This window comes from Aotus nancymaae, unplaced genomic scaffold (genome assembly GCF_030222135.1).
Source record: "Aotus nancymaae isolate 86718 unplaced genomic scaffold, 86718_ANA_hifiasm-v0.15.2.pri h1tg000036l, whole genome shotgun sequence".
Lineage (NCBI taxonomy): Eukaryota > Metazoa > Chordata > Mammalia > Primates > Aotidae > Aotus > Aotus nancymaae.
Genome location: NW_026988450.1, coordinates 45,389,502 through 45,409,763, shown reverse-complemented (window position 1 = coordinate 45,409,763; position 20,262 = coordinate 45,389,502). Strand labels below are relative to the sequence as shown.

At 39.6% G+C, this 20,262-nt stretch overlaps 1 protein-coding gene across 1 annotated transcript in view; it reads right to left on the bottom strand.

Moving 5' to 3' along the window:
• CPQ (carboxypeptidase Q) overlaps positions 1 to 19,670 on the bottom strand; it is a 516,880-nt gene extending 497,210 nt beyond the window's left edge. The window contains exon 1 of the mRNA XM_012467968.2: positions 19,511 to 19,670. The gene's annotated coding sequence lies outside the window, so the exon portion shown is untranslated. The remainder of the gene's footprint in view (positions 1 to 19,510) is intronic.
• Positions 19,671 to 20,262: the final 592 nt, after the last annotated feature.

Here is a 20,262-nt window from a genome sequence, read left to right as displayed (position 1 = left end):
AATGTCCTCTTCTATGGTTTCCTAGGACCCTCTGCTTACCTCCTTCAAAGTACAGAGTCTGAGTTTAAATTATCCAGAGTATATCACTAGACTTAAAGCTTTTCAAGGGAAGCATTGCTGTCATATGGATGATCTAGCGAGTACATAGTAAGAGCTTAAAAAATGCTCTTGAGTTGCCCAAGTGAATTGTGTTTCCTTCATTCCTGTCTCGTCATCACTCAGCATGTATGTGGTACAGCAGCAGCTAGATTAATGTTGCCTGTCCAGTGAAGGGCCTCCCCACCTACAGTCTGTCTGTACTTCTATCCACACAAATGACCATTTCAGATTAATCTTGGCTCACAACCTTACCTGATGGTTAATGATTCCAATAGCATTTTCATTCGTACCTTAGGATGCCTTTACCTTTACTCCTCCCCTCCTTTATTATTCCTCAAAGCTAATTTTGAATTTTCTCTATGCTTGCTCCAGGGTGCATAATGCCATCATCTACATTCCCAAAATCATGCCACTATAAACTAAGGCTGGCTGACCTCAGCCATATCCTCTGCATTGCTGTACAACCCTTATATTTATGTTTAGTTGACACCTATCAAATTCTCCACAGCAGCTGCTACGAAATTTTTCCACTCTCCTTAAGCCTCAAATTTCACTCCTACTCCCCCTCATGCTCAGAAAAAGCTCTCCTCTTCTACATAAATGAAGAGACAATAGTATGACCATGAGATGCTTTATCTTTCTTCATCCTCACCTCAAAATTCTTCTACCCCTTTACCTATACAATCATTCTTAGTCCCATCCCAGTGAAAGAACTGCCCACCTTCTTTCCAAAGCCAAATTCTCTGCCCATACTGTACCAATTATCTAATTTTTCTCTTGTTCCTTTGCTCCTTCTCTTCACCAGATAGGAATGCTTAAACATCTTTGGACCAAAGATGTATTATTTCGTATTTCATTATTACCTAGCATTTCTTGAACATTTACAATGTGGCAAGTGTTGCTGTAAGCATTTTACGTAGATCATTTTATTTAATCTTGACATAACCTTTGATGTTCTTAGCATTATATTCCCTATTTTATGAATTAGAAAACTGATACTAGTAAAACTAGAAATTTGCTCAAGGTCATACAGTTTTCTTCTTCCTTATGAACTTCAACTTTTCCAAAGAATAATTTAAACTTCTTTGATTCTTCTCCATTATTGCTTTCCTCCCTTCCTTTATGTTTCTATATAGCATGTGTCCAAGTCCTTCACTGCTCTTCCAGTCACAGAGACTTATAATTGAGCATTTCTGTCAACGGACAGTGACACACACACTACACACACCCCACACACATACAATTAATATTTGTACAATATACGTTTTTTAAGATGTTTAAAAAATGAAGTCAGCCCTTGGAAGTATATAAACACATATCAGCACTGCTCTTTTCATCTCAACTGTAATCATTTTTACAATTTTTTAAGCACAAATGGTTTACAACTGTGCAAAAGAAACTAAAGATTTTCTTAAGTTTGAAAAGTGTTCAGAGCCTGGATATTTTCTGTAGTTACCTAACCTAATCCCATGGTCTGCAGCTTGGCACAGTATCCATGGCTCTCAAGAGGGATTTTTTTCTAAACAAGAAGGACAAGATCAGGCCCAGTAAGAAACAGCATACAACAGTATCAGCTGAAACTGCTTCCCCATCAGGAAGGCCAAGGCTGACAACAGGTCAGCTGAGGAAACAAACATTTCTTCCACTGACAAGTGTTTAATCAGACATTTGGAGAATCTAATGTCATGTATGCAGATGCAAATGTTTGAGGAGTTGTTTACAGTGTATTTTGTGCCAGACAGGCTTCATTGCCAAGCCAGCACACAGCCTCCCATTATTCCGCTGGGCTCCACTTCTAAAGATGTTTCGGGGCTCTCTGAGCCTTGTAAATTTCCACATCCAAAGGCTCATCTGTGTTTTCAAAGCAGAGTCCTTTTTCCCTTGTTAGTACACATCAGTCCTTCCCCTGACAATCTCTGTTATTGCCTGTCCTGGTTCAGAAATGGGTTTGGAAAAATGACTTAAGAGGTGATCACTCATTCTCTAGAAAGTTTAGCATTGATACTTCGTTTTCTTTTGTTTGAGACAGGGCTTTGCTCTGTACCCCAGGTTGGAGTGCAGTGCTGCAATCTTGGCTCACTACAGCCTCACCCTTCCAGGGCTCAGGTGATCCTGCTGCCTCAGCCTCTCAAGTAGCTGGTGCTACAGGAGTGCCACACCACACCCAACTAATTATTATATTTTTTGTAGAGTCGAGGTTTTGCCACGTTACCCGGGCTTTTGTTGAACTCCTGCCTCTCAAAGTGCTGGGATTATAGGCATGAGCCACCACGCTTTGCCAAGCATTGAAGTTTTAATAGTTTTTGAAAAACTAACAAAAAGGAAATGCCAGACCCCAGATCCTTACCCCAAAATTGGGTTTTAACTGATTTAATTATTTTGAGAATTGTTTCTGTTATTCATTGACCCAGGAAAATAAAGCTTAGTAGCTCAGCTAATAGACAAGTCCACCTAATTATGCCAGCTTTAAGGATATAGTTCTTCATTAGAAGGATATACTACAAATAAACATTGAGGAATCCACTCATCTTTAAGAACTGGACCATTAATAAACTGCCCTGAAAAATGCAATGCAGAAGATGCAATTATCAAAAACTGTCATAACGCCTTCACTTTATCCCCTTCCTATTGTCACATATCTTCAGCAAGAGAAATTTTTAAATGTTAAAATTTTCAAATTGAAAACACACATTAAGAATACTGCTTATGTGTAATTTTAAGGATACTTAATTCAAGAAAAAAATAATGAATAAAAATTCTGCCACTCTTGCAAAAGATATATCAAATATAAGAACCATTATCCAAAATATACAAAGAACTCTTAGAAACTCAGCAACAAGAAAATAAACAACCCAATTAAAAAATGACCCAAAGACCTTAACAGATACCTTACCAAAGAAGATATAAAATGGAAAATAAATATGTGAAAAAATACTCCACATGATGTACAACCAGGGAAATGCAAAAGAAAACAAGATACCACTACAGACTTAGGAGAATGGCCAAAAACCATACACTGACAACACAAAATGCTGGTGAGGATGTGGAGCAAAAGGAATGCTCATTCATTGCTGGTGAGAATGTAAAATGGTGCAGCCACTTTGGAAAATCGTTTGACAGTTCCTTAAAAAACTAAATATACTCTTAACATACAATCCAGCAATGGCATTCTTTAATATTTTCCCAAAAGAGTTGTTGAAAACATGTCAAAACAAAAACCTGCACATGGATGTTAAGAGCAGCTTTATTCATAATTGCCAAAATTTGGAAGTAACCAAGATGACCTTCAGTAGGTGAATGGATAAATAAACTCTAGTACATCCAGACAATGGAATATTATTCAGAGCTAAAAAGAAATGTGCTATCAAGTCATAAAGAGACAGAGAGAAAATGTAAATGCATATTACTCAGTGAAAGAAGCTAATCTGAAAAGACTACATGCTGTATGATTCTAACTATATAACATCTTGGAAAGGGCAAAACTATGAACACAGTGAAAAGATCAGTAGTTGCCAGGAGTGAGGGGAAGTGAGAGATGAGCAAGTAGATTACAGGGGATTTTTAGGGCAATCCAAACCCATAGAAAGCACAACAAGAGTGAATGCTAATATAAACTATGGGCTTTGGGCAATTATGATATGTCTATATAGGTTCATCAATTGCAACAAATGTACCACTTTGGTGGGGAATGTACATGTGAGGGGCAGGTAGTGTATGGGATATTTCTATACCTTCCTCTCAATTTTGCTATAAATCTAAAACTGCTTTGCAACAAAAAGTAAAGTCTTTAAAAAAAAGTCTAACACTTGTTTTACAATTAATATGTTCATTTTTTACCCAATAGCCTCCATTGTATAAAAAGTCCAATAAAAATATTAGCATTTATTAACTGGTTCATTCATTTTTCCACACTACAAAGATTAATTACCGACTATGTTCAGAGCAACTGCCACTGTTTCATATACACAGAAATAAAGAATGTGTCCTCTTTAGTCTCAGAAACTAGTCAAAGAAGAAGGCAAATGTCTATCTTATAAAACAAAATAAATTATTCAGTGCTTATATAAAGTAAAATAAAATCACGATAAAGTATTGCAGAATTATCTCTAGAGAGAATAAGAAAAAGGTAACAGAAAAAATACTATTTCAGCTCAGCCTAGAAGGCTAAATTAATTTTCACAGATATATGGTAGGTCTAGGAAGAGAATTTCCAGTTATAAAACAACTATGAGCAAAGGTATGATCATTTATATTATGTTCATCAATAATGTTAAAGAGTCTAGGAAAGCTGGAAAAGCACTAGGGAGAAGTGTAAGCACACACACACACACACACACACACACACAACGCGCGTGCGCGAAATGTATTCCCAGCCCTATTTCAGACCTACTGATTCAGAACCTAAAAGAAGTTTGGTAAGACCTAGAAATCAGTATTTTCTAAATCTTCCTAGGTGATCTATTATACATTCATGAGTACAGAATACATAGAGGGACACAGTCAGTGTTATAGGCTAAATTGTGTTCCCCAAAATTCTTACATTAAAGCCCTAACCCCCAGGACTTTGGAATGTGACTATTTGAAAATGGGGTTTTGAAAGAGGCATAAAGTTAAAATGAGATCATCAGGATGGGTCCTACAACAATCCGACTGGTATCCATATAAGAAGAGGAAATTGGGATGCACAGAGAGATACCAGGGTTGTGCATGCACAGAGAGAAGACTACATAAGGACCTTGAGAAAAGATGTCCACATGTAAGCCATAAAGAGAGGCCTCAGAAGAAAGCAAACATGCAGATACCTTGATCTTGGACTTCCAGCCTCTAGAACCATGAAAAAAATAATTTCTGTTGTTAAACTTAACCAGTCTGCAGGATTTTGTTATGGTAGCACTAGCAAATACAGTAGGTACATGCATTATGAATACACCTAGAAATATTCCTTAATTACGAATCTTTAAAAACTTTAAATGCCAAATTAGGAGTTTGGAATTTATTCCACGGGCAATTTTTCAAAATATAGGTCTTCTGAGAGGGGAAGTAACATGATCCAGCCTATGATCCAATTCTGAGGCAGTATAGAGGATAAAGTGGTTTAAAATATTCTGCTTGGCAGAGGCAAGAAACAATAAGGGTGAGGACTAGCGCAATGACAGCAAGGATGTAGGCAAAATTATAGGTAGACCCAACAGCCTTCGGTGACTTATTAATTCTGAAGAAAAGGATTCAGGAAAGGTGGAAAGTTAACGGTAATCTCCCCGATTCTGAACCTGTTTTGTACCCTGTATTTCAGACACATCACATAACCTACGATCCCTTAGATTGAGATGCCACTAACCTAAAAAGAAAACACAGAACAAGCATGTTTGGAAATGAAATTAATGATGCAAAAACCAGATAAGGGAAATCAGAAAGAAGTCAAGTATAGAGATGAAGCGCTCATGTGTATAGAGAGATTATTAAAGCCATAGGGTAAAGAGCACTGCCCAATTTCAGTACCAACATGTAAAGAACTTGGAAGTCAGCACTCCTGTCCTTACAATAATGAAACAAAACAAAGTGAAAACGAGTGACTCTCCTTGGACCCACCACAGAATGGAAGTCGCAGGGCAAACTACCACCCTAAAATCTGGAGAGACAGGTAAATCCAGAGAGTCACAGTCAAGATCTACTTACCTGGAACAGAAGCTGCTGGAACCAGAAAATGGTAGGAACTCTGAAATGGTCATTTTGACAAATTACTGGAGGCTGAGTATAGACTAACATGAGAGTGGAAAACACCTGGGGACATAGTCTTGGTGGGGAAGATACCCACAAATTTGGGTAATTACAAGATAACTACCACAAAAGAGCAAAGAAGGGAAACTAAAGTACCAATGAATAAAAATAGTGGCTAATACTAACAGCATTTACTATGTGGCAGGCCTGTCCTAAAGGTTTACATTTCTTAACCCTTACAACAACCCCATACAATAATGTATTTAATTTCTATTGCTGCTATAACAAATTACCACAAATTTAGTGTCTGAAAACAAATGTATTATCTTACAGTTCTGTAGGTCAGAAGTCTGACGCTGTATGCACTACGTAAAAGCAAGGTATTGGCAGGGCTGCATCCCTTTCTGGAAGCTCTAGGAGAGAATCTGTTTCCTTGCTTTCCCCAGTTTCTAGGGGCCACCCACATTCCTTGGCTCATGGTTCCCTTCCTCCATCTTCAAAGCCAGTAGTACTGTGTCTCTTTGAATATTCTTCCATAATCACATCTTCCTAACTCTCTGACCTCCTCTTCTGCTTCACTCTTCCACTTTTAGAGACCCTTGTGATTACACTGGGCCCACCAGGATAATCCAGCATAATTTCCTATTTTAAGGCCAGATGATTAATAACATTAATTCCATCTGCAATCTTAATTCCTTTTTGCAATGTAACCTAACATGCACACGTTTCAGGGATTAAGATATGGACAACATAGGGGTGGGGTAGGGAAGACAGTATTCTGCCCACTGCAGACAGTTATAATGTTTATCCCAATTTTACAGATGAAGAAATGGAGGTATAAAGATTATACATGTTTGGCCCAAAGTCACATAGGTGATGGCAGTAGACCTCATATTTGAACTTGGGACAATGACTTCAAAGCTCATGTTCTTAACCCTTAAGCTACAAGAACTGTAAGGTGCTAGTGAGTTATAAGTTTAAGTTGTAAGCCCTAAAATTTGGACTGAGTAGGCAATGAAATGAATTCAGAATAATGCTGATTTCCATGTGTACCATCTACTTCTCAAAGAATCTTCCTAGCCTTCCTTTGGTCCCTGGTTTTCTTTTAGCTTTAGCTCACAAAAGCTAATGAAAAGAAAAACCCTACAAAAGAATAGCCAGGTGTTTTAGATGGCAAATTTTGGTATACAATACATATTGCATTAGTGATTTAAAATACTCAAATATAACAAATACAGCCTCAGATTAGTTATGAATAACATAGATCCAATGTATTTTGATAATAAAAAAAGAACCTCAAAATGATGCTCTGGGCACAAAAGAGACATATGTATATAAACATGGAAGTTGAATTATATGAGCTACTTCACAGCATCATGAAAGGAGAGAGGTATGTTTTCTTTTCATCATCTCAACCTCTTAAAAGCTAGCTGGAAACAGGGGCTAAATCAGAGGACTTGCACAAGGCCAGTAAGAGTAAGAGGGACTCTGGAATTCACTAAAGTCTTCATTTAAGACTTTTGGGTTTGTTGCTGTTTTTGTTTTGTTTTTACAATCTCTCATAAATGTTATAAAGAGGAAATGAATTTTCTGTAAATATATAGGTGTGACATCAGCAAGATGGCAGAAAAGGAAGTCTCAGGCTTCACTTGGTTTCCCTTCCCTCTACAGAAAGTCCAACTAGCAACAATCCAGAGACAAGGACACTTTTGTGAAAACTTAAAAACTTGAGAAAAAAAAGGAGACACCTGACTGAATAGGCCACAGAATCAAATAAAAACCACATTTTTGGAACAATCTCACTTTGATCACATTGCCCTTCCTACTCCCCCAAATCAGCATGGTGACACACAGAGAGAGATCTTTTTAACTGGACCCCTACTGTAAAAAAAAAAAAAAGAAAAAGGCAACCAGAGTTTCTAGACATGCAGCTCCCTGGCATTCTGAGACACTTCCCAGAAAGCCCACTCCTATCTGACCTCATGGGGAATAATGGCAGTAATAACATGGCTAGACCTCCTAAGTTTAGGTAGAAACAAAGAAAGGAAGAAAGGAGGCAGAGCTCACAGAGACCAGTGTGCAAATTTTGGTGATGGCTCTATGCTCCTGCTAGTGGTGCACAATCAGAGATACCAGCCAATGGCATAGCTCACTTGCAAAGCCAAGCTCACTGCTCACAGAAACATGATGAGAAGGTCAGCCTGGTTTGAGTCTTTAGATAACCACTCTCCATATCTAGACTCAAAGGTCACCCCAGTGCTTTATGCAGGATGGAGATGTAGAGATGATCATCACTGGGCATTTCTGTGGAGCATAGGGGTTAGATTGCCTGACCAAAGGAGGACTCAACTCAGACTCAGAGCTCTCTCCAAGGCCCTGCCCAGGAAGAGGCAATTCTCAACTGTGCAGTTCTATGCAGCATAGCCTCCAGACCCTATCCATCCTGAGCTAAACTCAGAGTCCAGCTGGCAGCCCTGCTCAACTGTTGAACCCAAATAGCAGTACCACCCATCCAGGAAATATACTCTGCAACCTTGTCCAATCAGAAATTAGAGCAGAGCCCAGCCAGTGGTCTCCCCCAAGCACGGAAGCCTAGCCAGCATCCCCAGCAGACCTCAGAGCAAAGCAGCCAAGCCAACTATAGTAAGCCCTGCCTGCATGGAGTCATTACCAGCTGACCCAACTAGAATCACAGCCTAGACTAAGAAGTAAAAGTCAATCCCTACCATAGAATACCTGTAAAAACCAGAAGAGCAAGCTGTCAGGCCTGAATGCCACGGCTTATGCCTGTTATTCCAGCACTTTGGGAGGCCAAGGTAAGTGGATCACTTGAGTCCAGGAGTTCAAGACCAGCTTGGACAACATAGTGAAACCTCATCTCTACAAAATATACAAAAAGTAGCCAGGCATGGTGGCACACACCTGTGGTCCCAACTACTCAGGAGGCTGAGGTGGGAGAATCTCATGAGCCCAGGAGGTCAAGGCTGCAGTGAGCTGTCATTACAGCACTGCACTCAGGAGGCTATCTCTTTAAATGTGCAGACACCAATGCAAGAACACAAGGATTACAAATATATATGGTCCGCAATTTATGATGGTTCAACTTGCAACTGTTCAACTTTATAACAGAATTATCAGGATATAACCCCATTGTAAGTCAAGGAGCATCCGCACTTATGATGGTTCAACTTATAATTTTTTGACATTACAATTGGTGTACTGGGGTATTAAACACATTTCTTACTTACATAGTTTTCAAATTACTATGGGTTTAATAGGATATAAGCAAATCATAAGTCAAAAAGCATCTGTAATCATCAAAAGAAACTAACAAAGCTCCAATAACAAGACTAAAAAATGAAGATCTATAAAGTGGCAGAAAAAAAATTCAGAAGAATCCTTGTAAAGAAGTTCAGTGAACTACAAGAATATATGGATATAAAAGTAAATGAACTTCAAAAAACCATACATAAAATGAGAATACAGAAAAAAAGTAGAAACAATAAAAAAGAAACCCCAGAGATAAAGAATACAATCACTTAGTTGAAAATGCAATAGAAATCTTCAACAGCTGACTCAAGCAGAAGAATCAGTGAGCTAATTTGAAATTTTTCTGTCAGAGAAGCAAAAAGAAACAAAAATGAAAAAGACAAAGAAAGCCTGCAAGAATTATGGGACACAATCAAGGGAACTAACCTTCACGTAACAGAAATTTCAGAAGATTAAGAGAGAGAAAAATGGCCAGAAAGTGTATTTTAAAAGGAAATAGAAAAAATATCCTAAAATTTGTAGGGAATAAAGAAAAACACCAAGATGATATTGAACAAAACAAACAAAGCTGAATGCCTAACAGTATCTGATATCAAACTATATTGCAAAGCCATTAAAAAAATCATTGAGGAGAAAGGATATCTGCCTAAACAGGGCTTTAATGCAGATGAACATGCTCTATTCTGGGGGAATAAAAAAGATCATAAAGGACATTTATTAGTAAAGAAGAGAAGTGAGCACTAGGACTTAAGGTAAGAAGGGATAGGCTAACTCCATGGTTTTGTGCAAATACAATCAGGTTTATGGTCAGGACTGTCATTGGTAAAGCTGCTAACTGCCAAGCCTTGATGAGAAAAGATAAACACCAGCTGCCAGTCTTTTGGCTTACAGCAAGAAGGCCTAAACAAGAACTATTTTCCTGGATTGGTTCCACCAGTACTTTTTCCCTGAAGTCAGAAAGTATCTTGCCAGTAAGGGAATGCCTTTTAAAATTATTTTCTTATTAGACAATGCTCCTGGCCACCTAGAACTCCATGAGTTCAACACCAAAGACATCAAGGTGGTCTACTTGCCCCCAAATGCAAGGTCCCTAATCATCCTCTAGATCAGGGGATCATAAGGGCCTTGAAACCTCATTATACACAGTACTCTATGGAAAGGATTATCAACGCTATCTTAGACAACTCTGATAGAGAGAACATCATGAAAGTCTAGAAAGATTACAACATTGAAGACATCATCATTGTTATCGAAAAAGTTGTGAAAGCCATCAAGACAACAATAAATTCCTGCAGGAGAAAACAGTGCCCGAGTGTTGTGTATGATTTCACAGGATTTATGACAAAGCCAATCAAGGAAATCATGAAAGCAATTGTGAATATAGTGGAAAAAAGGTGGTGAATGAAGGTTTCAAGATACGAATCTTGGAGAAATTCAAGAGCTAATAGATACTACACACCAGAGTAACTGATGAAGACAACCTGATAGAAAGCTTCTGAACCAGTGCCATATAATTATGAGGAGGACATAAAAGTACCAAAAAGCAAATTTGCATCAGACAATCTGGCAGAAGGGTTCTGATTATTTGAGACTGGTTTTGACTTCTTTTATGACATGAACGCTTCTATGATATGGGCACTGAAGCTAAAGCAAATAGTAGAAAAAAGACTGATACTGTATAGAAACATTTTAAGATAAACTTTAGAACATTTTTAGAAAAAGAAAAGTAGCCATACAGAAATTATTATGTATTTCTGGAAAGTTACACCGGTGGGCCTGCCTTTCCTGCCTCCCCACCTACCTCCTCCACTTCTTCCACCTCTGCCACCCCTAAGACAGCAAGACCAACCCTTTCTCTTCCTCCTCCTCCTCTGCCTACTCAACATACAGATGACAAGAATGAAGACTTTTATGATGATCCACTTCCACCTAATAAACAGTAAATATATTTTCTCTTCCTTACAATTTTCTCAATAAAATCTTCTTTACCTCACTCTATTGTAAGCATATAGTATATATTACACATAACATACAAAATATGTGTTAATTGGCTATTTACGTTACTAGTAAGGCTTCCAGTCATAGTAGGCTATTAGTAGTTAAGTTTTGGTGGAATCAAAAGTATACTAGAATTTTAAACTGTAGAGAGAGTCAGTGCCCCGAAGCCCTGCATTGTTCCAGGAGGAACTGTATAAGGAACTCAAACAACTCAATAGCAAGAAAACAAGCAACCCAATTAAAAAAAGGACTAAGATCCCGAACAGACAATTCTCAAAAGAAGACATACAACTGCCAACAGTTGTATTTTAAAATGTCCAACATCACTAATTATCAAAGAAATGCAAATCAAAACTGCAATGAGATAATATCTCACCCCAGTTCGAATGGCTATTATGAAAAAGACAAAAAATAACAAACGCACTAGGCACTGTGGCTCACTCTTGTAATACAGCACTTTGGGAGGCCAAGATGGGTAGACTACTTGAGCTCAGGAGTTCAAGACCTGCCAGGCAATGTGGCGGAACCCCATCTCTACAAATATAAAAAAATTATCCAGGCACAGTGGCACACTTTTAGTCCCAGTTACCTAGGAGATTGAGGAAGAAGGATGGTTTGAGCCTGGAAGGCAGAGATTTCAGTGAGCAGAGATCACGCCCCTGCATTCCAGCTGGGGCAAAAGAACCAGATCCTGCCTCAAAAACAAACAAAATTCTGGCAGCAATGTGAAGTAAAGGAAACTCTTACACATTGTTAATGGTAATGTAAATTAGTGTAGCCATTACAGAAAATATTTGAGGGTCCTCAAAAAACTAAAGATAGAACTGTCATATGATCCATCAATCCCACTTCTAAGTACATATCCAAAGCTTTGAAATAATTATATTAAAGAAATATATGCACTCCCATGTTCACTGTAGCACTATTCACAATAGCCAAATTATAGAATTAACCTAAGTGCCCACCAACAGATAAATGGATAAAGAAAAAGGTGGTATATATGCACAATAAAATACTATTCTGCCTTTAAAAATGAGGAAATCTGTCATTTGAGACAACATGGATGAAGCTGCAGGATATTACACTAAGTGAAATAAGCCAGACGTAGGCACAGAAAGGCAAATACCACATGACCTCTATGTGGAATCTAAAACAACAGAACTCAGAAGCATAGAGTAGAAAGGTGTGTACCAAAATCTGAGAGGTTGGGGAAAATGGGGAATGCCAAAGGGTTCAAAGTTTCAATTAAGCAAGAGGAACAAGTTTTTTGAGATTATATTGTCAGCATGATGACTATAGTTAATTATAATGTGTTGTATATTTCAAAATTGCTAAGAGAGCAAATTTTCAAATATTTTTACCACAAAAGTGATAAGTATTTAAGGTGATGGGTATGTTTATTAGCTTAATTTACCCATTCCACGTTGTATGGAATGTTGTGTTATGACCTATATCAACATTACTTTGTACCCCATAAATATACACAATCATAATGTCAATTTACAGCAAAATAAAAAATTAAAAAGAACTTATTACTGCAAAATAGGAAATACATATATACACATATACCTCATATATATCCCAATATAGATCATGTACATATATATCATACATATTTTTTGATTAATAATATACTAGTAAATGTTCCATATCCCTATTCACTCATAAATGATATTATTCAACCTCATTAGTTGTATTATTCAAATCTTGTATAATACCATTTGACTTTGGGGCTACTTGATTTGTTATGTAAAACAACAGATCTAAGGTATCCTACAAATTGCTTCGCTTATTTTCTCATACTTCTAATCGTTAGTTTTATATATTTTGAAGGTATGCATTTTTAAACATTTGATGCATAAAGAATCACAAGTACTTCTTCTTCCTTACATAGATTATCTTTTATCAGTACAAAATAACTTTGGGTCTAATATAATAGTCTTTGCTTTGAAATATATTTGGTTTCATTTTAATACCGATGTAGAACTCAAGGACCGTAAGAGTTTCTGGTTTTCTTACCCTGGCCCACTATATTGGTGAATTGACGCTTACGACTCTCTTGAGGTCTAACTGTCAGACTGAAGGCAGTGCCAGTGCTGGGCTTGTCTCTCCATTTCACAGCTGGGTTTTGCCCCATCCAATATACCGTTAAGTGCTTGGTAAACAGTAAAGGTAGCCTCATGGATTTAACTACAAGTCATGATGTCCATTATATTTTAAACGGTCCCTAACAATTAGAGGATCCAGCTCCAGATCCCCATCCTCATATTCAATGCTTACGTCAGAAAAATCTTCATATATGATAAATGTAGATGTAGCCTGCTACAGATGTGTCTTGCTTTAAGTCAACCCCATATTTGAAAGTCTGGATTTATTCAGGTAATATATCAAGGAGTGACTGATTGTTCACTTTATAAAGGGATTATTTGCCTCATAAAAGATTTAATCATAACACTTTTATATTGTGAACTCCTCTATTGCACTCAAAGTGTCATTTGATTTACATAGATACTGTCTATACACAACCCTTCATGAACATCCCTATTGTATATAGCAGAATTGGTACTAAGGATCCTTTCACATCACTGCTGTAAAAGTAAAGCAGATGGCATATGTAGCCTTTTCTGTAGCTGTGCTGTGATGTCTCACAGTCAAGACCTCAGCCAAACATACAATAGGGCCTCAGTCTAAAAAGATACATCAATTTAATAATTCGCTTAAAAAATACATCATACTTATCTAATGACCATTACATTATATTTCAGGTGAGTTTGGTCTTCAAATACCATCTGTTTTACTTTTACATTTACGTGATGTGATATGGTAAGGAAAGGAGAGGACACACTGCAAAAGGCCAAGGTCCCAAGGTAAAGCAAGGTTTTGATACAATGGACAAAGCAATGGACCCACAGTCAGAGGCTCTGAGTCCCTGCCAGCCATGTGATCTGAGCCATCTGAGCCATGAGACAAACCGTAGCCTCCTTCATGCCAGATTTTTAGTTTATAAAAGAAAGATAATAATGCCTGGCTACACCTACTTCCTAGGTTCCTGCAACAATCAAATATAAAATTTCTTTTTAAATATAAGGTGCTATGTAAATCTTTTTTCCAAGGAAGACTAATACCACTACACCAAAAGAACACTGCATTAATCTACCTTTTTCTTTGTAACACTTGTTTGTCATAGAATTACTTAAATTTTCTGAAAAATTTCTCCAAATCATTACCCATTTCATTTTTATCTTACTTTCCCTGTTACTCTTTGCTTAGTTCAAAGTCTCCAAACACTTTCTCTGCAAAATGAGATCGAGCCGTCTGCCCAGCAACCACACCTCTGAACAATCTCCTGTTTGTGTCTTCCTGACAAACTGAATAATATGAGAAATCAAGCTTGTGATATCTTACCATTGAAGAAGTATAGTTATTTGGAAGCGCCAGCTCAAGTTTCTTCTCTGTATTCCGTATCTGCCTATACCTGTGTCTTTAGAAACCACTACTCTCTGCAACACTCCTCATTTCCTTATCTTTGTTCCTTTGAACAACTCTGGTCTGTATTTCTCTTTTTCAGTTTCTCCAGGCAGCTTATGATAACCCCTCATTGTTTGAGTCTCCAATCTTTTTTTCCTTCACTGGCACTTAACATAAGAATCAGAGCTCTCTAAGAACTCACCTGAAATATAATGTAATGGTCATTAGATAAGTATGATGTATTTTTAAGTGAGTTATTAAATTGATGTGTCTTTTTAGACTGAGGTCCTATTGTAATGTTTGGCTGAGGTCTTGACTATGTGACATCACAGCACAGCTACAGAAAAGGCTACATATCCCGGGATCTCCACCTGGATGTTCCACAGTTACCTCCACTCACTCATTGTCTTTCTCTAGAAAGTTCTTCCTCACCTTATATTTATTACCCTCATTAGTGGCATCTCCACTCACCTAGTTAAGCAATTCCAAAACGTCAGCTTATTTTCAAACATATTTCCCATATCCTCCAGCTAGTTATTAAATCCTGCTCTGTTTTTTTTTTTTTTTTTTTTTTTTTTGAGATGGAGTTTCACTCTTGCTACCCAGGCTGGAGTGCAATGGCACGATCTCGGCTCACCGCAACCTCCGCCTCCTGGGTTCAGGCAATTCTCCTGCCTCAGCCTCCTGAGTAGCTGGGATTACAGGCACGCGCCACCGTGCCCAGCTAATTTTTTTGTATTTTTAGTAGAGACGGGGTTTCACCATGTTGACCAAGATGGTGTCGATCTCTTGACCTCGTGATCCACCCACCTCGGCCTCCCAAAGTGCTGGGACCTGCTCTGTTTTCTAAAAGTCTCTCTAACCTATCTTAGTTTGGATCCTTATCCTATTTCACTATAACTATGGCAACTGCATCTTCATTTTCCTGTGGCCTTCTGGCTCTTCCCTCCCTAGTTCTTCTAAAACATTATTACTGTAGCTATTTTCTAAAGAAAATCCAATCATATCACTCCTCTGCTTAAAATTCAGCTTAAAAATGCTGCAAAGAGCCAGGCCCAGTGGTTCACGCCTGTAATCCCAACACTTTGGGAGGCCAAGGCGGGCAGATAGCTTGAAGCTAGAAGGTTGAGATCAACCTGGTCCACATGGTGAAGCCCTAAAAATACAAAAATTAGCCAGGCTGTGGTGGTGCACACCTGTTGTCCCAGCTACTTGAGAGGCTGAGGCATGAGAATCACTTGAACCGGGAAGCAGAATTTGCAGTGAACCAAGATCTTGCCACAGCACTCCAGCCTGAGTTACAGAGTGAGGACTTTTCTCAAAAAAAACAAAACAAAGCAAAACAAAAATAATGCTGAAAAGGATTATCTAGACTGTGATAAAGTTTAAATAATATGACATTCAAGGACCAATTCAAGGACCATCACTGTCTGGCCCCAGCCTTACCAGACCTCCCTACCACAAGCACACTGAGCTCCCAACTCCCAAAGAATGCCATGTTCCTATTTGCCTCCTTTTCCTTGCTATTGTTGTTCTCCATGGTTGGAATACCCTTCTCCCTTTGCTTGGTCTTTAGGCTTTAAAACACAGTTCGAAATTCGCTTTCTCTGCAAAGTCTTCCTGAGCTCCAATCATACCTCTTTCCCGGAAGAGTAAGTGGCCACTACTTCCACATTACCCTGTGGTGGTAATTGTTTGGGTCACTCTCCTATTTAAATTTCTTCTCATTCATCTTTATCTGGCACATAGTACACCCTCAATAAATGGTTACTGAAATTAATATTTTCTGAATAAAATAATAACTAAAGGAAAATTCCACAGATCCAGAAGTACACCCCTCCAAATACTTTGCTGCATTAAAGAAACGGGCCCAAGAATAAAGAGAACTAATAATGTGACTGTAACAAACACATGAATGGGTTGTTTGTTTTTAAAAGCTAAGTGGTTTAGGGAGGGTAGGGGGAGAAGAAAGTACATTTTAAAGCTCTAGCTTCAGGCCAAGTAATAAAAATTGTTGCTTTAATGTTTTTTTTTTTTTTTTTTTTCATAATATTGTGAGCAATGGGAAGGTCTATTCCATCACACCAGCCTTCAGGGCAGAAAGTTTCAGCCTCCTGAACTAAATCAAACTGGCATCAGCTCTTGGTTTTTCAGGCGGCCACAACTGGTCTCTGCTTTCCATGGGGCTAAACTTGGCTGACAAAAAAGAAACAAAATAATTTCCCACTTATTTTATGGGCCTCTCTTTTCCTCTTTTGCTCTCATCAATTAATTATAAGGATTCTGGAAACCCATCTTGCATTCTTGTCTCTGGATTACACAGATGTAGGCATTGTTCTTTGTCTACACTAGGGGTTGTTAGTCTTATAAAGAAGGAGGTTGGGAGGCAGTGCCTTACCAAGGGAACAAAGCTAGTCCAAAAAACAACAGTGTTTGGCATTCATGGTTCAAAGCCCTTAAGTGCCATTTACTGATGACAGCTCTCAATGTCACTCATTTTATGTTTCCTAAATTGGTAAGTCTGAACATGTTTAAAATTAAGATGCATGGGCACCTAGGTCAAAGTATCAGAGTCTCCCAGAATCTCAATGGAATTCAATAATTTTCAAAATGATAAAACAATCAATTCCTCTATAATTCAGTCTCAATCGTTTCACCCTGTGCTCCCATTCTAAATTCATTTACCCAAATAACCCAGAGTTTGTATATATGCTTGAACACACACAGAAACCACATTCTTCAAAGTCACACAGTCTTCCTGGCAGGATTTTCTTGTTTCTGCAAGAAACTCTGTTTTCATCTGCTTGAGTTTTGAGTCCTAACTTTTCCATTTTCCAAGTACTGTTTCTAGTTAAGAAGGTCAAATAGGAATTACCATAGTATCTAGCTCTTAGGTATATAGTGACAACTAAATGGGGCAATATAAGCAAAAAGATTAAATATAACAGTGCCTGGTGTATGGTCAGTGCCCCATAAATATCAACTTTGTAATATTCCGTGCCTGTATGACACATGAACTCATAACTGGCTCTTTGGGAAAAGAGCGTGAGAAAGTTGGCCCTTTTCAACAAGCAACATGTTTATTCCACTTGTCCTTATAAACTTGATTAACTGAAGTAAGTAACATTAATTTCATTTTACTTAACACATTTGGAACTGTGTGTCTGTTAAATGTAGCATGCAAAAATATTTAAATATGTATGTATAATGACTTTTGAAGTGCCTTTAAAAAATCTCCAAGGTCCATCCAGCTTCAAAATGTGATCTATGATAACTAATCTCAAAAGTATGCAAAGAAATAATGATGCAGTTTCCCAGGTATACTGGGAATATATGGCATTGTCAGACTGGGATGCATTGGAAACAAGTCAGACCCAGGACCAAGAGCCTGTGACAATGTAGAAGAAAATCTTACCCTCCTTTCTCCTCACCAGCCTAGGGTATATTATACTTATCTTGAGCTCCCAGGTCCTCTTATTGCAGATGTAGAGAAGAAAGGGAATGAGCTGTAAATAGTAGAGAAGAAAGCAGAGACAAAATGCTACAGAATCTCAAACAGAGCAGGTGAAGTAAGCAGAACTCTATGAAATCATCTGTAATTTCATCTTCTAACCCTGATAAAAAACGAATCCCAGAGGTTTAACTCGCGAAAGGTCCCTAGCTAAACAGCCACATTTTGGAGATTAAGAAATTAAAACCTAAAGAGATCAAGTGGCAAATCCAAGGTCATCCAGCTCTTCTGGAACCTGGGCCTGGAAACTAAGAACTGCTGCAGTGACCAACTCTATTAAAGCTATGTGCTAAGCCTATGTGTACAAACAGATAGTGTCTCTCTGGGCCCTCTCTTTAGCCTCCTGCAAATCAGCCAGCACCTGTCTCAGGAAAACAGACAAGATTCTTAACAACTCTGAATTCAAAAGAAATGCCTGGTTTCACAAACAAATTGGGGTCAGGTGATTCTGCCTTTAGAGTCATCCTCATCTTTAAGAAATACATGAAATAATATTATAGTGACAATGATTCTTTAAACGTCCAAAGTGGAAGTGAACAAATCACAAGCAAAAAAAAAAATTCTAGGCATATTTTGTTTTAAGCAAACACATATAGCCAAGTCCACCAAAAATGGAAATACCAGGGGGCATTACCAGAGGTTATTTAAACAGAATAGAACTCTTTTTAAGTGGTCCCAATCAGAATGTTCCATTTGCAAAAGTGCGACACGTACACAACTTTTTGGAAAGCTATCAGAAAATAGGAGTTGTAAGCCTGCGTCTCCACTGCTTCCACTTCACGTATCTTTATTTTCACTCATGCACTGGTTCATTCAGCTTGATCTCGTATGTACTCATTCACTTATTTGTAAATTCACTCAGTTCTATGGCATAGGTACTCATTCAATTACTTATTGAGTAGCTCTGAGTCCTAAGTCAGATGGGACTTTACCCTCATGGAACTTAGATTCTAGGAGAGTCTAGTAGCAGAAACTAGACGCAGCAAAAGCGAAAGTGCACGGTAAAATGGGAAAGGAGCCGCAAAACAACTGCATAAAGCACATTGGAGGCTCAGGGGGACCAGGAATGTTCGCAGAGGCGGGATGAAGGGGACGGCTTGGAGCTGAACCCTGGAGCTAAGGGGAAGCGACACCGCCTTGGGAAGGACAGCTGAGGGCTGTGCTTGCTGCTGTCCCGCCGCATCCTCCTCCACCCCCACGTCACTCACGGCTTCCCCATTTCTAGGCTCGGTGCCTTCAGCGTCACCGAAGGGGCAGCCCCAGGCTGCCACGCTGCCGCACCCCAGCCAGGTCCTCCCGTCACTCCCACTAATGAGTGTTGTCGGAAGTCCGTTCCCCTCTGCTCCCTCCCCGGGCCGGCTCCAGCCTCAGCCCGCCCGCCGCGGGTAGGCTCCAGGGCCTCGGCCCAGCTGCCCGCGGGCACTGCCAGCTCGGCGGCACACGCACCTGATGGGGCGGCTCTGACGGCGGTGACGGAGGCGGTGCCCAGGACCAGGCTCGCGGCCTAGTCTTACGTTGGCGGCGGCCACACCCCTGACCAGGCGGGGGCCCTCCGCGCCGCCCCGGGACTGCAGCCCTGCTCGCCGGCCAGGCCGCGGGCCGAGAGGCGGGGCGAAGGCCTGACTCCGGGGCCGGGTCGGGCGCCACCTCTGGAACGCCTGGGGGGTGTCTCACGCGGTCTCCGAGGGCGACCTCAGGGCCACGGATCGACCGGAAGGCTCCTCAGCTTCTGGGCTGTGGTTCCTGTTAGAAAATTGAGTGTAGCCCTGGGTCTCGAGCCCCTAGGCCTGACTCCTTGGTGCAGGGGCGTTGCCTCCAGACTCGGTGCGGAGACCAGGGCCGCGTGCTTTTCAGAAGCGCAGCCTCAGGCGAGGCGAGCAGCAGAGGCCTGAGAAGGCACAGGGCTTGGCAGAAGGGTCCTGTGCTTCCTCAGTGGGTACCTGTGCAGGTAGAGAAGGACGGGGCTGCGAAGCTGAAAGGAAAACGTGAAAGGTTTTTGTCTGTCTCTGAGCCTGAGTAAAGGCCATGCTTTCTGAGCTGTCAAACGCCTCCCAAAGGGAAGCGATTATTAAACCGTTTTCCCATCTTGCCATTTGTAGGATTGTTAGGGGATGATGGAAGGCAGAGATGACCCGAACTGAGAGATTAGAGAGAGTCTTTTCTCTTTCGTGTGTGCCTTAATTCTATGAGGGTGCGCA